The sequence below is a fragment of the Triticum aestivum genome, chromosome 3B (genome assembly GCF_018294505.1).
Source record: "Triticum aestivum cultivar Chinese Spring chromosome 3B, IWGSC CS RefSeq v2.1, whole genome shotgun sequence".
Taxonomy (NCBI): Eukaryota; Viridiplantae; Streptophyta; class Magnoliopsida; order Poales; family Poaceae; genus Triticum; species Triticum aestivum.
This window is the reverse complement of record NC_057801.1, coordinates 533,501,779-533,521,519: the sequence shown is the minus strand read 5'-3', so window position 1 is coordinate 533,521,519 and position 19,741 is coordinate 533,501,779.

Here is a 19,741-nt window from a genome sequence, read left to right as displayed (position 1 = left end):
CAAGGTAATCCACATCATCCAAGTTTGAGTATGCCATTCTACCGACCCCCTCCAAACGATCACTCGAGAATTGTTTTAGGCTGGTTTAAAGAGTTTCAATGATCTCTGAATCAAAAGTAATTCTTTTTGCCACTTAAGGGGATATCTCTACGAGTCACCTTCTCTAAGGTGTATCGTTATGGTATCATGGCAACTCAACTCCTCGCTACGTTGACAATCGTTTACCACCCTCTTAAGCGTGAAATTGTTGTCTACCTAGTGAACCTTCGTCATCCGTCTCTTTCCACCCCTCTTGATGTGTATCTCGTGTTTCAACCGAGAGATGGTTCTATGTCTCATTCCGTGGGTTAATCCTGAGTTGTTCGATCTTCGAGAAGATCAACCCTTCTAGAGTCTCCTTCTTCTCTCCATGTTATGTTGGCAGGATTTCTCAGAGCAAGACGACAAGACAAAGATGGTGATCGAATCAACGTTCCTATGAAGTGCAACCTGGATCATGAAGAGTATATTAGTCTACGTTACCCTTCACCTTACCCTATGCTTGAATCTCGAGACGAGATTCTTGTTTAGTGGCGGTGAGTTGTCACATCCCTAGCTTCTGGTAATGCACTAGGCTAGACCTCATGTGAGCATCATGTTTTATTTCAAATGAAATATGAATTGAGGAATCTTCAAAGCCTCAGAAACCTTCTAAAAATGATCAACATTAAAATCTCCTCAAAGAAGTCCAAAAAAATGTTCCTCTTAGTCTCTGAAAATATTGCAAAGAGGTAAAACTCAAAACAATATTTTTGGTATCTCAGAGTTAATTATTTTGGGCCATTTGAATTAATCCAATAACTATTTGCTTTGGATTTATATTTAATATATATTAAATATGACTCCAATAATTCTGGAAGTTTGTGAGTGGCTTTGTATATATTTTGGCAATCCACATAAAAATCTACAGAATTTATTTAAATGATTTAGTTGCTAAACTAAATCAAAACAAACTACAGAAAATAGAAAATGGTAAATAATAAAAGGAGCAAAGCTTACCTGTGCTGGCCCAGCCCCCCCTGCCAGTCCACTAGGCGGCCCAGCCCATCACTGTAGCCCTCCGTCGTCTTCCTCCCCTCGCCCCGAAGCTGCTGCGTGCTCGCACGCGCACGGCCGCGCGGCCACCTCCTGCTTGCCGACGAGCTCCTGGCCGCGTGGACGACTTCCGCAGGCCGTCCCGATCCCCCTGACCCCCCTCACTCTCCCGTGCACCTCTTCCCTCTCTCCCTGCTTCGCCTCCCTCGCCCCCTCTCCCGAAGCAGAGCGCAGCCGCTGACGCCGTTCACCGTAGCTGCAGCCACCGCCCTTCCCTCGCTCCCCCGACTATCCCAGAGGCTCCGCCTCGACCCCCTCTTCCTCCCCGCTGATCCACGGCCCTCCGGAAGCCCTGCATCGCCGCCCACGTCGCCGTTCCCCTCCTCGGCCACCGGGGATCGTCGCCGTCGATTCGCTGCACTCCGGCCGCCCCCGAGCCCACTAACCCTCCCTACAGCTCCGCGGTGAGCCTCCGTGCAGAACCCCTCTCTCTCCCCTCGTGTTTGCGAGCTCTAGGCCATAGCTCCGCCGCGGCCGAAGCTCGCCGCCGCCGTGCCTCGTTGCCGTCGTGGCCAGAGCCACTGGAGCTCCCACCCGAGTACACCAGTGTGCTCAGCGCGCCTCCACGAACCTGCAGCTACCAGTAGCTCCGCCTCCCGTGCCCTCTAGCACCATACCCGGCTGCTCCCGAACGCCGGCCGCCGCCACGAGCTCGACCCCGGCGAGCTCGAACCACCCCAACCCCTCCCCTTTGGCTCTCTGGATGCGCAAGAGCTAGGGCTATGCCCTGGTGCCCTCAGCGCGCCAATCCGACGCCCTGGCGCAAGTCCGGTGTGCCCCCGCCGTGTTCTGTGGTCGCTGTCGGCTGGTCTCCGACGTGCTGACGTGGCGCCGTCGTTAGGGGCTAATGACCCTGCTAATTAGCCCCTGTGACACTGACAGCTGGGCCCCACGCCCTTAATTAACCACGGCTTAAACTTCTGTTAGTTTAGATTAATCACAGTGCCCCCACGCGTCAGCTTTGACCGTGCTGACGTGGCCTTTGACCCGGCCCCACCTGCCATTGACACTAACTAGCCCTGTGTCACTGACGTGTGGCCCCACACGTCAGGTTTGACCTGGGGCGCCCAGTTGACCCTGCTGACGTCACAGTGACGTGGGGCTGACGCCATAATTCATTTCTGGATTTATTTATATTCAGGAAATTCCAGAAAATGCCTAAAACTTCTAAAATTCATAGAAATTCAACCGTAACTCCAAATTAAATAATTTATATATGAAAAATTATCAGAAAAATTCAAGGAATCCATCTGTACCATTTTCATGCATGTTAGAACAACTTATAGCTGCTGTTTAGCACAAATCATATAAAGGGCATTTAATTAATCACATATGGAGTTTGAATTTGAATATTATATTCAAACCAACTTCATTTAATCTGTTGCTAGTTGCATTAGCCCAAAACACATTCATTTTGCCATGTCATGATCATGCATCATATTGTGCATTGCATTGATTGTGTTCCTTTCTGTGTTGCCGGTATTTGTCCCCTCTCGATAGACGCGATACCGATGATGTGATCGTTGACACTGATGAAGACTCAATGTTATCTTCAGAAGTGCCAGGCAAGCAAAACCCCCTTGTTCATTCCGATACAATCCCACTCTCTCGCTCCTGCTCTCTTTTACTGCATTAGGACAACACCGATTCATCTGTTACTTGCTGCGGTAGCTGAACCCCTTTATCCTTTGCATGACCTGTCATTGCCACAGTAAATAGATGAAACCCACTAGCATGAGTAGGAGTTGTTTGAGCCCTGTTGTGCCTACTCATTCATGCTTGCTTGTCATGCCTGCTACTGCTTAGAGTTGAGTCAGGTCTGATTCATCGGGGATGAATCAGAGGCGGGTGAACATGTCCTACTGTGTGTGAGCTAAGTGTGTGAACACGATTTGGTAAAAGGTGTCGGTGAGAGGCCATGTAGGAGTACATGGTGGGTTGTCTCATTGAAGCCGTCCTCAGGAACTGAGTTCTGTGTTTGTGATCCATGATTCAGCTACTACCATACATTGGGCCCTGAAATATGACCCCGCTCGACTTCTTATTCACCCTTGTCCTCTGTCCAGGAGTTGCAAGTAGTTTCTGGTGCTTGTAGTATGCTGGAGGCCGTGGACAGCGCTGACCGTAGGGGTGGGCTGTGATGCGGTAGGCACGTGGCCGGGTATACCGGGCGCCCGTTTGGTGTCACGGAACCCTGTTCACATCGTTTGGGGCTGTGAGCGAAACTCCGGCCGGATCTCCTCATGGATGGAACCCGAATAGGCGATAAACCTGGACTAGAGACTTGAGTGTTTAGGTAGGTCATGGTCTACACCCACGTCGGCTTTCGCTTGAAGTCTGCCGAGCACATGTCGTGTGCAGACGCTAAGTGGTGGAAACATGTATGAAGAAGTACACCCCTGCAGGGTTAATATCATCTATTCGAATAGCCGTGTCCGCGGTAAAGGACTTCTAGGTTGCTTATATTAGTTCATAGACAAGTGAAATTGGATACTCTAAAATACGCAAGATAAGCGTGGGTGCTATGGATGGCGTTCTCGTAGGGAGATGGGAGCGGATCCATAGTGGTGTATTGATATGGTGAATATGTGGACTCATGTGCGCCACCTCAAAAGAGTTACTCGCAGTCGTAGTTTAGGATAGCCACCGAGTCAAAGCTGGCTTGCTGCAGTTAAACCCCACCACCCCTTTGTTGATAATGATGCATATGTAGTTAGTTCTGATGTAAGTCTTGCTGGGTACATTTGTACTCACGTTTGCCTATTTTATGTTTTTGCAGAGAGACTTCGGTCTCGCTAGTAGTTCCACGTGGACTTCGACGTTTAGCTTGTTACCTCAGCTACGATCTTGTGCCCTCGGCAGGATCTGATAGATAGTCAGGCTTCTCAGCCTTTTCCAATTATAGATGTCTGTACTCAGACATGATAGCTTCCGCTTGTGTTTTGACTTGTATGCTCTGAATGTTGGGTCGTGAGACCCCTGTTTGTAATATCTCGCTCCTCGGAGCCTATTGAATAAATTACTTGAGTCGTAGAGTCATGTTGTGATGCCATGTTGTAGTTGCACATATCGAGCATATTGTGTGTATGTTATTGAAATGCTTGGTATGTGTGGGATCTGACCATCTAGTTGTTTATCTTTAGTAGCCTCTCTTACGGGGAAATGTCTCCTAGTGTTTCCACCGAGCCATGGTAGCTTGCTACTGCTCCGGAACACTTAGGCTGGCCGGCATGTGTCCTTCTTCGTTCCTGTGTCTGTCCCTTCGGGGAAATGTCACGCGATGAATACCGGAGTCCTGTTAGCCCGCTATAGCCCGGTTCACCGGAGTCCTGCTAGCCCAGTGCTACAGCCTGGTTTCACTCGTTGATGACCGACACGTTCGATGCTGGGTCATGGATGCCTGTCCCTGTAAGTCTGTGCCACTTTGGGTTTACGACTAGCCATGTCAGCCCGGGCTCCTTATCATATGGATGCTAGAGACACTGTCATATACGTGTGCCAAAAGGCGCAAACGGTCCCGGGCTAAGGTAAGGCGACACCCGTGGGAATACCGTGCGTGAGGCCGCAAAGTGATATGAGGTGTTACATGCTAGATCGATGTGGCATTGAGTCGGGGTCCTGACACACGGGGACCCGTAAGAGTTCCCGTTTTCAAGTGCTATTGGATGATGAATCCGAGGCCGACTCCTCCCACCAAGGCGAGGAGGAGAAGGAAGCCTCTCCCCCAGCAGGGGGAGGAAAGAAAAGGAAGGCCTCCCCAACAAGGGAGGCAGAAGGCTCCAAGAAGGGAAAAACTCTTCCCCCGGACCGCTCCGCCAACGCTAGTGACGACGACGAGGACTGGCCTCCAAGGGCCAAGCCCCTGGCGAGATCGTAAGTATCCGGACTCCCGAATAACTTCAAGGTTTTTTATTTTCGCCACACAATGTCTTTCTAATGCCACATACAACCCTGCAGTCCGCCCCAGGATGATCTTCCCATTTCGTCGAGCGGGTCCTTGGGTGCGTCGGATATGGATTCCCTTCCGACTGCCTCCACCCCCCGTGCCGCCGACGACGCCGAGGTGGGGTCCCAGGAAGGAACCTACCAGGAGGAGGAGGCCCCAGAGGTGTCGCAGGACAACCTCCCGAACTTTGCACCGGACTCAGCCCCGGAGGCCACAGTGGCTCCAGAGTCCAGCGGGCGACCCCTTCGTAAGAAGGGCAAGACCGTGATGCCGGCTTCCTCCGTCCAACCAGAGGTGCCGGATAATTTGCTGGAGGCGCTCAACGGCGCCTCCATCAAAGAGGAACACCGCACTATTATGAGTGCGGTGATTCAAAAGGTTCAGCTCGCCAAGAGCGGGCTGGCCGAAGCCTGCAGCAGCCTTCTAACAAGCTATTAGGTAAGAATTTCAACATATGTAAAATGGTACCGCATAGACAGTAGCCCCTGATGCTCGGTTCGGTGTTCGGAAAGAAAAGCCGGACTGAGGATCTTTAGAAAGATAAACGCGGGAGTCATGAAAATATGTCAATATGGGATTGCAGGCTGTGCTGCTGACCTCCGCCGCACTGACTGCGGAGGTCAACATTTTGAAGGAAAACCTCGAGCGGTCCGAGAACGAGCTCGGCCGTGCCAAGAAGTAGCTCGAGGAAAAAGAAGGTGAGTAATACCTTATGAAAATTGTACCTTACAGAAAATTATTTGGTTGTAAGAAAAATGACAAGTTTAACTTGGGTATTGCAGGGGCCACTAACAAGGTGGCGACCCTGAAGGAGGCGGTGGCCGCGGCCGAACGCAATGCAGCCACGGAGCACACCAAGCGAGAGAGGCAGGAGGCGCGGGTGGCGGAGGTACAGCAAGAGCTCCAGGATCTCATGAAAAAACATGAGAGCTTGGAGCGTGACTCGAAGACTCGAGAGTCTGAGCTTCAACGGCTCTTGAGAGTGCCAAAGCCGCTAAGGCCGAAGCCTACAAGGCCCTCCAGGAGATTGAGGCGGTGAAGAAAATAGCAGCGGGTAAGGCATTTTTCATGCAAAGTAAGCATGTGAGTGTTAATTACCTGTTGCTTACCCGAATTCGGAGCTCTCCAGGAGCGTTCGCAGATCTTCCTCGCAGCGTGTCCGATTCTGCCGCATTTTACCGAGTCGAGGAGGGGAGCTCGACGGAGAAGGTCTTCTGGTCTCAGTATGCTGAGGCCGGACATCCGGTGCCCCTTAGCGACCAGCTGAAGCAGTTGATCGAGCTCCACAAGGCGGCCGAACAGTCCATGAAGGGCCTCATAGTTCGGCTGTGGCCTAAGGAGGCCATGCCTGGGAGCTACTTCGGCCTAGTGCGGCGGCTGGTTGATGCGTGCCCGTGGGTTGAAGTCATCAAGCATTCTGCTTGTATTGAAGGTGCCCGCCGGGCCCTTGCCCGCGCAAAGGTGCACTGGGGCAAGATGGATGCCCAGAAGCTCGTGACGGACCCGCCACCAGAGGGCAAGGAGCATCGCATGCCCGAGATGTATTATAAGAGTGTGCTGAAGGGCGCCCGCACTATTGCGGGTGAGTGCTCCAAAGATGTAATATTTGAGTAGACTCGCATGTTGTTATCCTGTGCGCTGAAAACTTGGTTCATATGTGCTAAGCAACGCTTGTTAATTTAAAATATTACCTTCTGTGTGGCTGTTTATCAAATCTAAGAGATGGCAAGTCGTCGGCTTCAGCCCCCATGCCACGAGTGCTGGGGTGTTCGGGATAAACTCAAGCGCTCTTGTTCCCGTTTTTGGGTCCATCTAGGGAGGCGCTCGACACAGCGAACAAGGCAACCGGACTTATAATGCTTGAACACTCTCACTTAGCCATAGAATTCTATAATTTTAAATTTCGGCGAAGCCCCTAGTCTTCAGAAGGCCGAATTTGGGGCGCTATCCACGCCTTGGCCGGACAGTATCCGGCTCCTCGCTCTAAGCAGCATAAGTCTTTAAGGACTCGCAAAAAACCTCTCGAACAGCGACCAGCTCTCGCCTCATCATGACGGTCAGTTTTAGCTTTCTCCACTGAGGCGTTAACCCAGCTCAACTGGAGCGCAATCGCAGTGGTTCTCCCAGTGCTACCTTAGCCGATATAATGGAACATAAGGTGCCAAAACATGGGAGCCGGGCAAACCCAACTATTTACCCAAGACATGATTCGGAGCCGATGCATATAGTGCTATAAGTTCGGGGTGCCGCACTTGTGAAAGTGTTCGGACTCATCACACCATGATGCGGGGGACATAAGCCCCTGGTGTATATTAGCCGTACCAAAGTGTACGGATGCAATATGCCGTGAATGAACATATGTATGAAAAGGAAATGCAATTATAAGCAAAAAGGTGTTGCATTGTTTTATTCAATAAGTGCTGCTACAAATGCGGAACGATACAAATAGTGCGACAAGCAAGGTATGGGACGGTTAAACATGTCCCCCTCCAGGGGTAGGATGCAGATTGGTGTATAAAAATGCTCGTAACGGAGACCACCTGTATATTTGTTGTAGCCTTTATCCATCCCTGGCTGTTGCATCGTGAGTTCGGCAGATCTGCTGCCGGACAGGGCTCTGACAAACGGAGTCCTGTGGGTAAAAAATAAAAGGTAAAAAGAAAAGAAAAAAAGAACGACATACTTGAGAGCCCCTGGTGTGGTTAAGCCGCAGTCTGGGTTTATCGTGGTCGTGCCCCTCTCCCCATGCCCATGGTATCTTCAGAGCGTAATGGTACACGCGAAGGACCTGCTTTAACATTTCGCGGGAGCTAGGGTTGGGGCCGCACTGCTATGCGTGCTCGGAACGTGCCAGGTGGTCCTGTTGTAAGTTACTCCGGGCGCGCTTAGCTGTGTCCGGCCGCTTAAAGGCCGGACTCGAGAATTGCCTGAAGAGGCTGCATTGCACTTCTGCCGCGAGAGCCGCTGTATGTTCCTCCGTGCGGAGAGAACGTTCGGTGTTTCCGTTGACCGTGATGACTCCTCGGAGGGCTGGCTGTTGTGGAACGTATTAATTTCAAAAAAATTCCTATGCACACGCAAGATCATGGTGATGGCATAGCAACGAGAGGGGAGAGTGTAGTCCACGTACCCTCGTAGACCATAAGCGGAAGCGTTATGACAACGCGGTTGATGTAGTCGTACGTCTTCACAATTCGACCGATCCAAGCACCGAACATACGGCACCTCCGAGTTCGGCACACGTTCAGCTCGATGACGATCCCCGGGCTCTGATCCAGCAAAGCTTCGGGGATGAGTTCCGTCAGCATGACGGTGTGGTGACGATGATGATGTTCTACCGGCGCAGGGCTTCGCCTAAACTCTGCGACGATATGACCGAGGTGGAATATGGTGGAGGGGGACACCGCACACGGCTAAGGAACAATCCGTAGATCAACTTCTGTCATGGGGTGCCCCCCTGCCCGTATATAAAGGAGCAAGGGGGAGGGGGCGGTCGGCCAAAGGAGGGCGCGCCAGGGAGGAGTCCTACTCCCACTGGGAGTAGGATTCCCTCCTTTCCTAGTCCAACTAGGAGACCTTCCATGTAGTAGGAGTAGGAGAGAAGGAAAGGGAAGAGAGAAGGGAAGGAAGGAGGGGGTGCGGCCCCTCCCCCTAGTCCAATTCGGACTAGGCCTTGGGGGGGGGGGGCGCGGCCTGCCCTAGGCAGCCCCTCTCTCTTTCCCGTATGGCCCAATAAGGCCCAATACTTCTCCCCGGCGAATTCCTGTAACTCTCCAGTACTCCGATAAATACCCGAATCACTCGGAACCTTTCCAAACTCCGAATATAGTCGTCCAATATATCGATCTTTACGTCTCGACCATTTCGAGACTCCTCGTCATGTCCCCGATCTCATCCGGGACTCCGAACTCCTTCGGTACATCAAAACTCATAAACTCATAATATAACTGTCATCGAAACCTTAAGCGTGTGGACCCTACGGGTTCGAGAACTATGTAGACATGACCTAGAACTATTCTTGGTCAATAACCGATAGCGGAACCTGGCTGCCCATATTGGCTCCTACATATTCTACGAAGATCTTTATCGGTCAAACCGCATAACACCATACTTTGTTCCCTTTGTCATTGGTATGTTACTTGCCGGAGATTTGATCGTCGGTATCCAATACCTAGTTCAATCTTGTTACCGGCAAGTCTCTTTACTCGTTATGTAATGCATCATCCCGTAACCAACTCATTGGTTATATTGCTTGCAAGGCTTATAGTGATGTGCATTACCGAGAGGGCCTAGAGATACCTCTCCGACAATCGGAGTGACAAAACCTAATCTCGAAATACGCCAACTCAACATGTACCTTCGGAGACACCTGCAGTACTCCTTTATAATCACCCAGTTACGTTGTGACGTTTGGTAGTACCCAAAGTGTTCCTCCAGTAAACGGGAGTTGCATAATCTCATAGTTACAAGAACATGTATAAGTCATGAAGAAAGAAATAGCAACATACTAAACGATCAAGTGCTAGGCTAACGGAATGGGTCATGTCAATCACATTATTCTCCTAATGATGTGATCTCATTAATCAAATGACAACACATGTCTATGGTTAGGAAACATAACCATCTTTGATTAATGAGCTAGTCAAGTAGAGGCATACTAGTGACTATATGTTTGTCTATGTATTCACACATGTATCATGTTTCCGGTTAATACAATTCTAGCATGAATAATAAACATTTATCATGAAATAAGGAAATAAATAATAACTTTATTATTGCCTCTAGGGCATATTTCCTTCAGTCTCCCACTTGCACTAGAGTCAATAATCTAGTTCACATCGCTATGTGATTTAACACCAATATTCACATCTGCATGTGATTAATACCCATAGTTCACATCATCATGTGATCAACACCCAAAGGGTTAACTAGAGTCAATAATCTAGTTCACATTGCTATGTGATTAACACCCAAAAGAGTACTAAGGTATGATCATGTTTTGCTCGTGAGAGAAGCTTAGTCAACGGGTCTGTCATATTCAGAGCCGTATGTATTTCGCAAATATTCTATGTCCACAATGCTCTACACGGAGCTACTCTAGCTAATTGCTCCCACTTTCAATATGTATCCAGATTAAGACTTAGAGTCATCTGGATCAGTGCCAAAACTTGTATCGACGTAACCCTTTATGACGAACCTTTTGTCACCTCCATAATCAAGAAACATATCCTTATTCCACTAAGGATAATTTTTGACCAATGTCCAGTGATCTACTCCTAGATCACTATTGTACTCCCTTGCCAAACCAGGGCAGAGTATACAATAGGTCTGGTCCATAGCATGGCATACTTTTATAGAACCTATGACTGAAGCATAGGAAATGACTTTCATTCTCTTTCTATTTTCTGCTGTGGTCAGGATTTGAGTCTTACTCAATTTCACACCTTGTAACACAGGCAAGAAACTCTTTCTTTGACTGTTCCATTTTGAACTACTTCAAAATCTTGTCAAGGTATGTACTCATTGAAAAAACTTTTCAAGCGTCTTGATCTATCTCTATAGATCTTGATGCTCAATATGTAAGCAGCTTCACCGAGGTCTTTCTTTGAAAAAACTCCTTTCAAACTCTCCTTTATGCTTTGCAAAATAATTCTACATTATTTCCGATCAACAATATGTCATTCACATATACTTATCAGAAATTTTGTAGTGCTCCCACTCACTTTCTTGTAAATACAGGCTTCACCTCAAGTCTGTATAAAACTATATGCTTGGATCAACTCATCAAAGCGTATATTCCAACTCCGAGATGCTTGCACCAGTCCATAGATGGATCGCTGGAGCTTGTACATTTTGTTAACACCTTTAGGATTGACAAAACCTTCTGGTTGCATCATATACAACTCTTTAAATAAATCCATTAAGGAATGCAGTTTTGTCTATCCATTTGCCAGATTTCATAGAATGCGGCAATTGCTAACATGATTCAGACAGACTTAAGCATAGATACGAGTGAGAAACTCTCATCGTAGTCAACACTTTGACCTTGTCGAAAACCTTTTGTGACAATTCTAGCTTTGTAGATAGTAACACTACTATCAGCGTCTGTCTTCCTCTTGAAGATCCATTTATTCTTAATGACTCACCGATCATCGGGCAAGTCAATCAAAGTCTACACTTTGTTCTCACACATGGATCATATCTCAGATTTCATGGCCTCAAGCCATTTCGCGGAATCTGGGCTCATCATCGCTTCCTCATAGTTCGTAGGTTCATCATGGTCTAGTAACATGACTTCTAGAATAGGATTACCGTACCACTCTGGTGCGGACTGTACTTTGGAAGACCTACGAGGTTTCTGTAGTAACTTGATCTGAAGTTTCATGATCATCATCATTAGCTTCCTCACTAATTGGTGTAGGAATCACTGGAACTGATTTCTGTGATGAACTACTTTCCAATTCGGGAGAAGGTACAAATTACCTTATCAAGCTCTTACTTTCCTCCCACTCACTTCTTTCGAGAGAAACTCCTTCTCTAGAAAGGATCCATTCTTAGCAACGAATGTTTTGCCTTTGGATTTGTGATAGAAGGAGTACCCAACAGTTTCCTTTGGGTATTCTATGAATACTCACTTCTCCGATTTGGGTTCGAGCTTATCAGGTTGAAACTTTTTCATATAAGCATCGCAACTCCAAACTTTAAGAAACGACAGCTTAGGTTTACTGCTAAACCATAGTTCATACGGTGTCGTTTCAACGGATTTAGATGGTGCCCTTTTAAATGTGAATGCAGCTGTCTCTAATGCACAACCCCAAAATGATAGTGGTAAAACCGATAAGAGACATCATAGATCGCACCATATCCAACAAAGTGCAGTTATGACGTTTGGACACACCATAACGTTGTGGTGTTCCAGGTGGCGTGAGCTGTGAAACTATTCCACATTGTTTTAATTGAAGACCAAACTCGTAGCTCAAAAATATTCGCCTTCGCGATCAAATCGCAGAAACTTTATTTTCTTGTTACGATGATTTTTCCACTTCACTCTGAAATTCTTTGAACCTTTCAACTATTTCAGTCTTATGTTTCATCAAGTAGATATACCCATATCTGCTCAAATCATCTTGTGAAGGTCAGAAAATAACGATACTTGCCACGAGCATCAACACTCATTGGATCGCATACATCGGTATGTATTATTTCCAATAAGTCAGTAGCTTGTTCCATTGTTCCGGAGAACGAAGTTTTAGTCATCTTGCCCAAAAGGCACGGTTCGCAAGCATCAAATGATTCATAACCAAGTGATTCCGAAAATCCATCTTTATGGAGTTTCTTCATGCGCTTTACACCGATATGACCCAAACGGCAGTGCCACAAATAAGTTGCACTATCATTATCAACTTTGCATCTTTTGGCATCAATATTATGAATATGTGTATCACTATGATCGAGATCCAACAAACTATTTTCATTGGATGTATGACCATCAAAGGTTTTATTCATTTAAACAGAACAACAATTATTCTTTGGTTTTAAATGAATAACCGTATTGCAATAAACATGATCAAATCATATTCATGCTGAACGCAAACACCAAATAACATTTATTTAGGTTCAACACTAATCCCGAAAGTATAGGGAGTGTGCAATGATGATCATATCAATCTTGGAACCACTTCCAACACACATCGTCACATCACCCTCAACTAGTTTCTGTTTATTCTGTAACTCCTGTTTCGAGTTACTAATCTTAGCAACCAAACAAGTATCAAATACTCAGGGGTTACTATAAACACTAGTAAGGTACACATCAATACATGTATATCAAATATACCCTTGTTCACTTCGCCATCCTTCTTATCCACCAAATATTCAAGGCATTTCCTCTTCTAGTGACCATTTCCTTTGCAGTATAATCACTCAGTTTCAGGCTTTGGTCCAGCTTTAGGCTTCTTCGCGGGAGTGACAACTTGCTTGTCATTCTACTTGAAGTTCCCCTTTCTTTCCCTTTGCCCTTTTTCTTGAAACTAGTGGTCTTGTCAACCATCAACACTTGATGCTCTTTCTTGATTTCTAACTTCATTGATTTCAACATCACGAAGCGCTCGGGAATCGTTTTCGTCATCCCTTGCATACTATAGTTCATCACAAAGTTCTACTAACTTGGTGATGGTGACTAGAGAATTCTGTCAATCACTATCTTATCTGGAAGATTAACTCCCACTTGATTCAAGCGATTGTACTACCCAGACAATCTGAGCACATGCTCACTAGTTGAGCGATTCTCCTCGATCTTTTAGCTATAGAACTTGTTGGAGACTTCATATCTCTCAACTCGGGTATTTGCTTGAAATATTAACTTCAATTCCTGGAACATCTCATATGGTCCATGACGTTCAAAATGTCTTTGAAGTCCCGATTCTAAGCCGTTAAGTATGGTGCACTAAACTATCAAGTAGTCATCATATTGAGCTAGCCAAACGTTCATAACGTCTGCATCTGCTCCTGCAATAGGTTTTTCACCTAGCGGTGCATCAAGGACATAATTCTTCTGCGCAGCAATGAGGATAAACCTCAGATCGCGGACCAATCCGCATCATTGCTACTAACATTTTTCAACACAATTTTCTCTAGGAACATATCAAAATAAACATATGAAAGCAACAATGCAAGCTATTGATCTACAACTAAGTTCATGATAAATTTAAGTTCAATTAATCATATTACTTAAGAACTTCCACTTAGATAGATATCTCTCTGGTCATCTAAGTGATTACGTGATCGAAATCAACTAAACCATAACCGATCATCACGTGAGATGGAGTAGTTTTCAATGGTGAACATCACTATGTTGATCATATCTACTATATGATTCACGCTCGACCTTTCGGTCTCTGTGTTCCGAGGCCATATCTGCATACGCTAGGCTCGTCAAGTATAACCTGAATATTCTGCGTGTGCAAAACTGGCTTGCACCCGTTGTAGATGGACGTAGAGCTTATTACACTCGATCATCACGTGGTGTCTGGGCACGACGAACTTTGGCAGCAGTGCATATTCAGGGAGAACACTTCTTGATAATTTTTAGTGAGAGATCATCTTGAAATGCTACCGTCAATCAAAGCAAGATAAGATGCATAAAGGATAAACATCACATGCAATCAATATAAGTGATATGATATGGCCATCATCATCTTGTGCTTGTGATCTCCATCTCTGAAGCACCGTCGTGATCACCATCGTCACTGGCGCGACACCTTGATCTCCATCGTAGCATCGTTGTCGTTTACGCCATCTATTGCTTCTACGATTATCGCTACCGCTTAGTGATAAAGTAAAGCAATTACAGGGCGTTTGCAGTTCATACAATAAAGCGACAACCATATGGGTCCTGCCAGTTGCCGATAACTTCGGTTACAAAACATGATCATCTCATACAATAAAATATAGCATCACGTCTTGACCATATCACATCACAACATGCCCTGCAAAAACAAGTTAGACGTCCTCTACTTTGTTGTTGCAAATTTTACGTGGCTGCTACAGGCTTAGCAAGAACCGTTCTTACCTACGCATCAAAAAACCACAATGATAGTCTGTCAAGTTGGTGCTGTTTTAACCTTCGCAAGGACCGGGTGTAGCCACACTCGATTCAGCTAAAGTGAGAGAGACAGACACCCGCCATCCACCTTTAAGCACGAGTGCTCGTAACGGTGAAACCATTCTCGCGTAAGCGTACGCGTAATGTCGGTCCGGGCCGCTTCATCTCACAATACTGCCGAACCAAAGTATGGCATGCTGGTAAGCAGTATGACTTGTATCACCCACAACTCACTTGTGTTCTACTCGTGCATATAACATCAACGCATAAAACCTAGGCTCGGATGCCACTGTTGGGGAACGTAGTAATTTCAAAAAAATTCCTACGCACACGCAAGATCATGGTGATGGCATAGCAACGAGAGGGGAGAGTGTAGTCCACGTACCCACGTAGACCGTAAGCAGAAGCGTTATGAGAATGCGGTTGATGTAGTCGTACGTCTTCACGATACGACCGATCCAAGCACCGAACGTACGGCACCTCCGAGTTCACCACACGTTCAGCTCGATGACGATCCCCGGGCTCTGATCCAGCAAAGCTTCGGGGATGAGTTCCGTCAGCATGACGGCGTGGTGAAGATGATGATGTTCTACCGGCGCAGGGCTTCGCCTAAACTCTGCGACGATATGACCGAGGTGGAATATGGTGGAGGGGGACACCGCACACGGCTAAGGAACGATCAGTAGATCAACTTCTGTCATGGGGTGCCCCCCTGCCCGTATATAAAGGAGCAAGGGGGAGGGGGCGGCCAGCCAAAGGAGGGCGCGCCAGGGAGGAGTCCTACTCCCACCGGGAGTAGGATTCCCTCCTTTCCTAGTCCAACTAGGAGACCTTCCATGTAGTAGGAGTAGGAGAGAAGGAAAGGGAAGAGAGAAGGGAAGGAAGGAGGGGGTGCGGCCCCTCCCCCTAGTCCAATTCGGACTAGGCCTTGGGGGGCGCGCGGACTGCCCTAGGCAGCCCCTCTCTCTTTCCCGTATGGCCCAATAAGGCCCAATACTTCTCCCCGGCGAATTCCCGTAACTCTCCGGTACTCCGATAAATACCCGAATCACTCGGAACCTTTACGAACTCCGAATATAGTCGTACAATATATCGATGTTTACATCTTGACCATTTCGAGACTCCTCGTCATGTCCCCGATCTCATCCGGGACTCCGAACTCCTTCGGTACGTCAAAACTCATAAACTCATAATATAATTGTCATCGCAACCTTAAGCGTGCGGACCCTACGGGTTCGAGAACTATGTAGACATGACCTAGAACTATTCTCGATCAATAACCAATAGCGGAACCTAGATGCCCATATTGGCTCCTACATATTCTACGAAGATCTTTATCGGTCAAATCGCATAACACCATACTTTGTTCCCTTTGTCATTGGTATGTTACTTGCCCGAGATTTGATCGTCGGTATACAATACCTAGTTCAATCTTGTTACCGACAAGTCTCTTTACTCGTTACGTAATGCATCATCCCGTAACCAACTCATTGGTTATATTGCTTGCAAGGCTTATAGTGATGTGCATTACCGAGAGGGCCCAGAGATACCTCTCCGACAATCGGAGTGACAAAACCTAATCTCAAAATACGCCAACTCAACATGTACCTTCGGAGACACCTGTAGTACTCCTTTATAATCACCCAGTTACGTTGTGACGTTTGGTAGTACCCAAAGTGTTCCTCCGGTAAACGGGAGTTGCATAATCTCATAGTTACAGGAACATGTATAAGTCATGAAGAAAGCAATAGCAACATACTAAACGATCAAGTGCTAGGCTAACGGAATGGGTCATGTCAATCACATTATTCTCCTAATGATGTGATCCCATTAATCAAATGACAACACATGTCTATGGTTAGGAAACATAACCATCTTTGATTAATGAGCTAGTCAAGTAGAGGCATACTAGTGACTATATGTTTGTCTATGTATTCACACATGTATCATGTTTCCGGTTAATACAATTCTAGCATGAATAATAAACATTTATCATGAAATAAGGAAATAAATAATAACTTTATTATTGCCTCTAGGGCATATTTCCTTCACTGGCATCTTGAGCTTGAGGTATGCGTAGTGCGGCACCGCGTTGAACTTTGCAAACGCGGTTCGTCCGAGCAAGGCATGATAGCCGCTGCGGAACGGGACTATGTCGAAGATTAACTCCTCGCTTCGGAAGTTATCCGGGGATCCGAAGACCACTTCCAGTGTAATTGAGCCTGTACAATTGGCTTCTACACCTGGTATGACGCCTTTAAAGGTCGTTTTGGTAGGTTTAATCCTTGAGTGGTCTATGCCCATTTTGCGCACTGTATCCTGGTAAAGCAGGTTTAGGCTGCTGCCGCCGTCCATCAGGACTCTGGTTAGATGAAATCCATCGACGATTGGGTCTAAGACCAGTGCGGCGAATCCGCCGTGGTGGATGCTGGTGGGGTGGTCCCTTCTGTCAAAAGTGATCGGGCAGGAGGACCATGGATGGAACTTCGGGGCAACTGGCTCCATCGCGTAGACATCCCTGAGTGCATGCTTCTACTCCCTTTTGGATATGTGCGTTGCGTATATCATGTTCACCGTCCGCACCTGTGGGGGAAAACCCTTTTGTCCTCTATTGTTCGGCGGTTGAGTCTCGTCCTCGTCATCGCTATGCAGCCCCTTGTCATTGTTTTCGGCAATTAACTTGCCTGCCTTCTTGAATACCCAACAGTCCCTGTTGGTGTGGTTAGCTGGCTTTTCGGGGGTGCCGTGTATCTGGCACAAGCGGTCGAGTATTCGGTCCAAATTGGACGGACCCGAAGTAGTTCTTTTGAATGGCTTTTTCCGCCGACCGGGTTTAGAGCCTCTAAATCCGCCATTGACTACCGTATCCTCAGTATGACCGTCGTTAATGCGGCGTTTGTTTTTGTTGCGACGCGGCCTGCCATTTCGGTCCGTGAAGTCCGGACTGCCAGAATTTTTGCTGAGGTTGTTGCTGCGTGCTAGCCAGCTGTCCTCACCCGCGCAGAAGCGGGTCATGAGTGAAGTGAGGGCTGCCATGGATTTCGGCTTTTCCTGTCCCAGGTGCCGGGCAAGCCACTCGTCGTGGATGTTATGCTTGAAGGCTGCGAGGGCCTCCGCATCCGGACAGTCGACGATTTGGTTTTTCTTGGTTAAGAACCGTGTCCAGAATTGCCTGGCCAATTCGTCTGGCTGCTGAATTATGTGGCTTAGGTCATCAGCGTCTGGTGGTCGCACATAAGTGCCCTGGAAGTTATCGAGGAATGCGGCTTCCAGGTCCTCCCAACTCCCAATTGACTCTGTTGGCAAGCTGTTGAGCCAATGCCGGGCTGGTCCTTTAAGATTGAGGGAGAGGTATTTGATGGCGTGAAGATCATCACCGCGGGCCATGTGGATGTGGAGGAGTTGGCCTTCGATCCAAACCGCAGGGTCTGTTGTGCCATCGTAGGATTCAATATAGACGGGTTTAAACCCTTCGGGGATTTGATGATCCATTACTTCATTTGTGAAGCATAGTGGGTGTGCGGTGCCTCTGTACTGGGCGAGATCACGACAGAGCTCAAGGGAGCTTGGTCTATTTTGTTCGGCCCGGCCGGACTTACTGTGTCTGGCGCGACGATTGTCATCACGTATCGTGGGATGCCCACGCGATCCATAGATCGATCTTGATTGTCTTGCCTTATCCTCCAATATATCTCGCAAGTCTGGAGTGTTCCCCTGTGGCCGTGTGCTTTTCGAACGATGCCGGGGTACGGGTCTAGTGAAGGGCCTAGAGGCCTCTCTGTCGCGACCACGGGGTGGTCGGTCAGCCGTATTGTCTCCTGGTGATGCGGGTTCGTAAGCTTCCTCCTCTAATTGGGGGAGCAGCTTGCGTTTAGGGTAGCTTTTGGAGGGGTGTTCGAGCTTATGCTCTTCGGCCGCGAGGACTTCAGTCCATCTGTCGGCTAGCAGATCCTGATCAACTCTAAGCTGTTGCTGCTTTTTCTTGAGGCTGTTCACCGTGGCCATAAGCCTGCGTTTAAAACACTCTTGTTCGACAGGATCCTCAGGCACGATGAATTCGTCATCATCGAGGCTCGCTTCGTCTCCGGAGGGAGGCGTATGATCCTCTGCCTCTTCTTCTGCCGCTCCTTCATAAGGGTTGGCGTCTCCGTCCTCCTGCGCTGCATCCTGCTGGAGCGGGTTGTCTTCGGCACTGTCCGGTGTATTATTGTCTCCGGTGCCGGAGTCTTCATTCTTGCCATGGAGGGATTTAGAGCGGCGCCGCTGATGCCGGCACTTGGGCTGCTTTTTGGAGGGGTCATCCTCCTCTGTTCCTGTCACATCCTTAGTCTGGTATGACCTAGGCTAGCTAGCCATTTGTGCATCATATTTAAATTTCATTTAAACTTGAAATGAGGATTGGTGGAACCCTCAGAATCATTTTTGAAAATGACCCAAATAAAAATTTCTCCAAAAGGGTCCAAGAAAATGCTCATGTTGCTCTCTGAAAATATTGGACAGAGATAAAAATCAAAACAATATTTTTAGGAGCTCATGGATATTTATTTTGGCCATTTGGATTAATTCGATAAATATTTGCATTGGAAATATATTTCTATATATATGAAATATGGTCCAAAAATTATGCCAATTATAAAAGAGCTCTGGAATAATATATCTAGCTCCTGCAAAAATTGGCATAAGGTAATAAATTGATTTAGTATTTTATTAAATCAAAACAAATGTCAGAAAATTAGAAAAGAAAACAGAAAAGGGGAGAGAGACTTACCTGGGCCACTTACCCGATCGGCCCAGTAGCTCGGCCCAGCTGACTGGCCGACGCCAGTCGTCCCCCTCCTCGCGCCAGAGGGACAGGGCGCGTGGTCGCCGCACACCGCGTGCATGCGCGCCACGGCAGCTGCCTGCGTGCCCTCCCCCTCGACGCCCTGGCCTCGCCAGAAGCGCCCAGCACCGCCCCGGATCTCTCACTCGCTCTCTCATTCCTCTCCCTCCCCTGGTTCTCTCTCCCCCTCGCACACCCGAGCGCCATCGCTACCGCCGCTCGCCGTTGCCGTGGC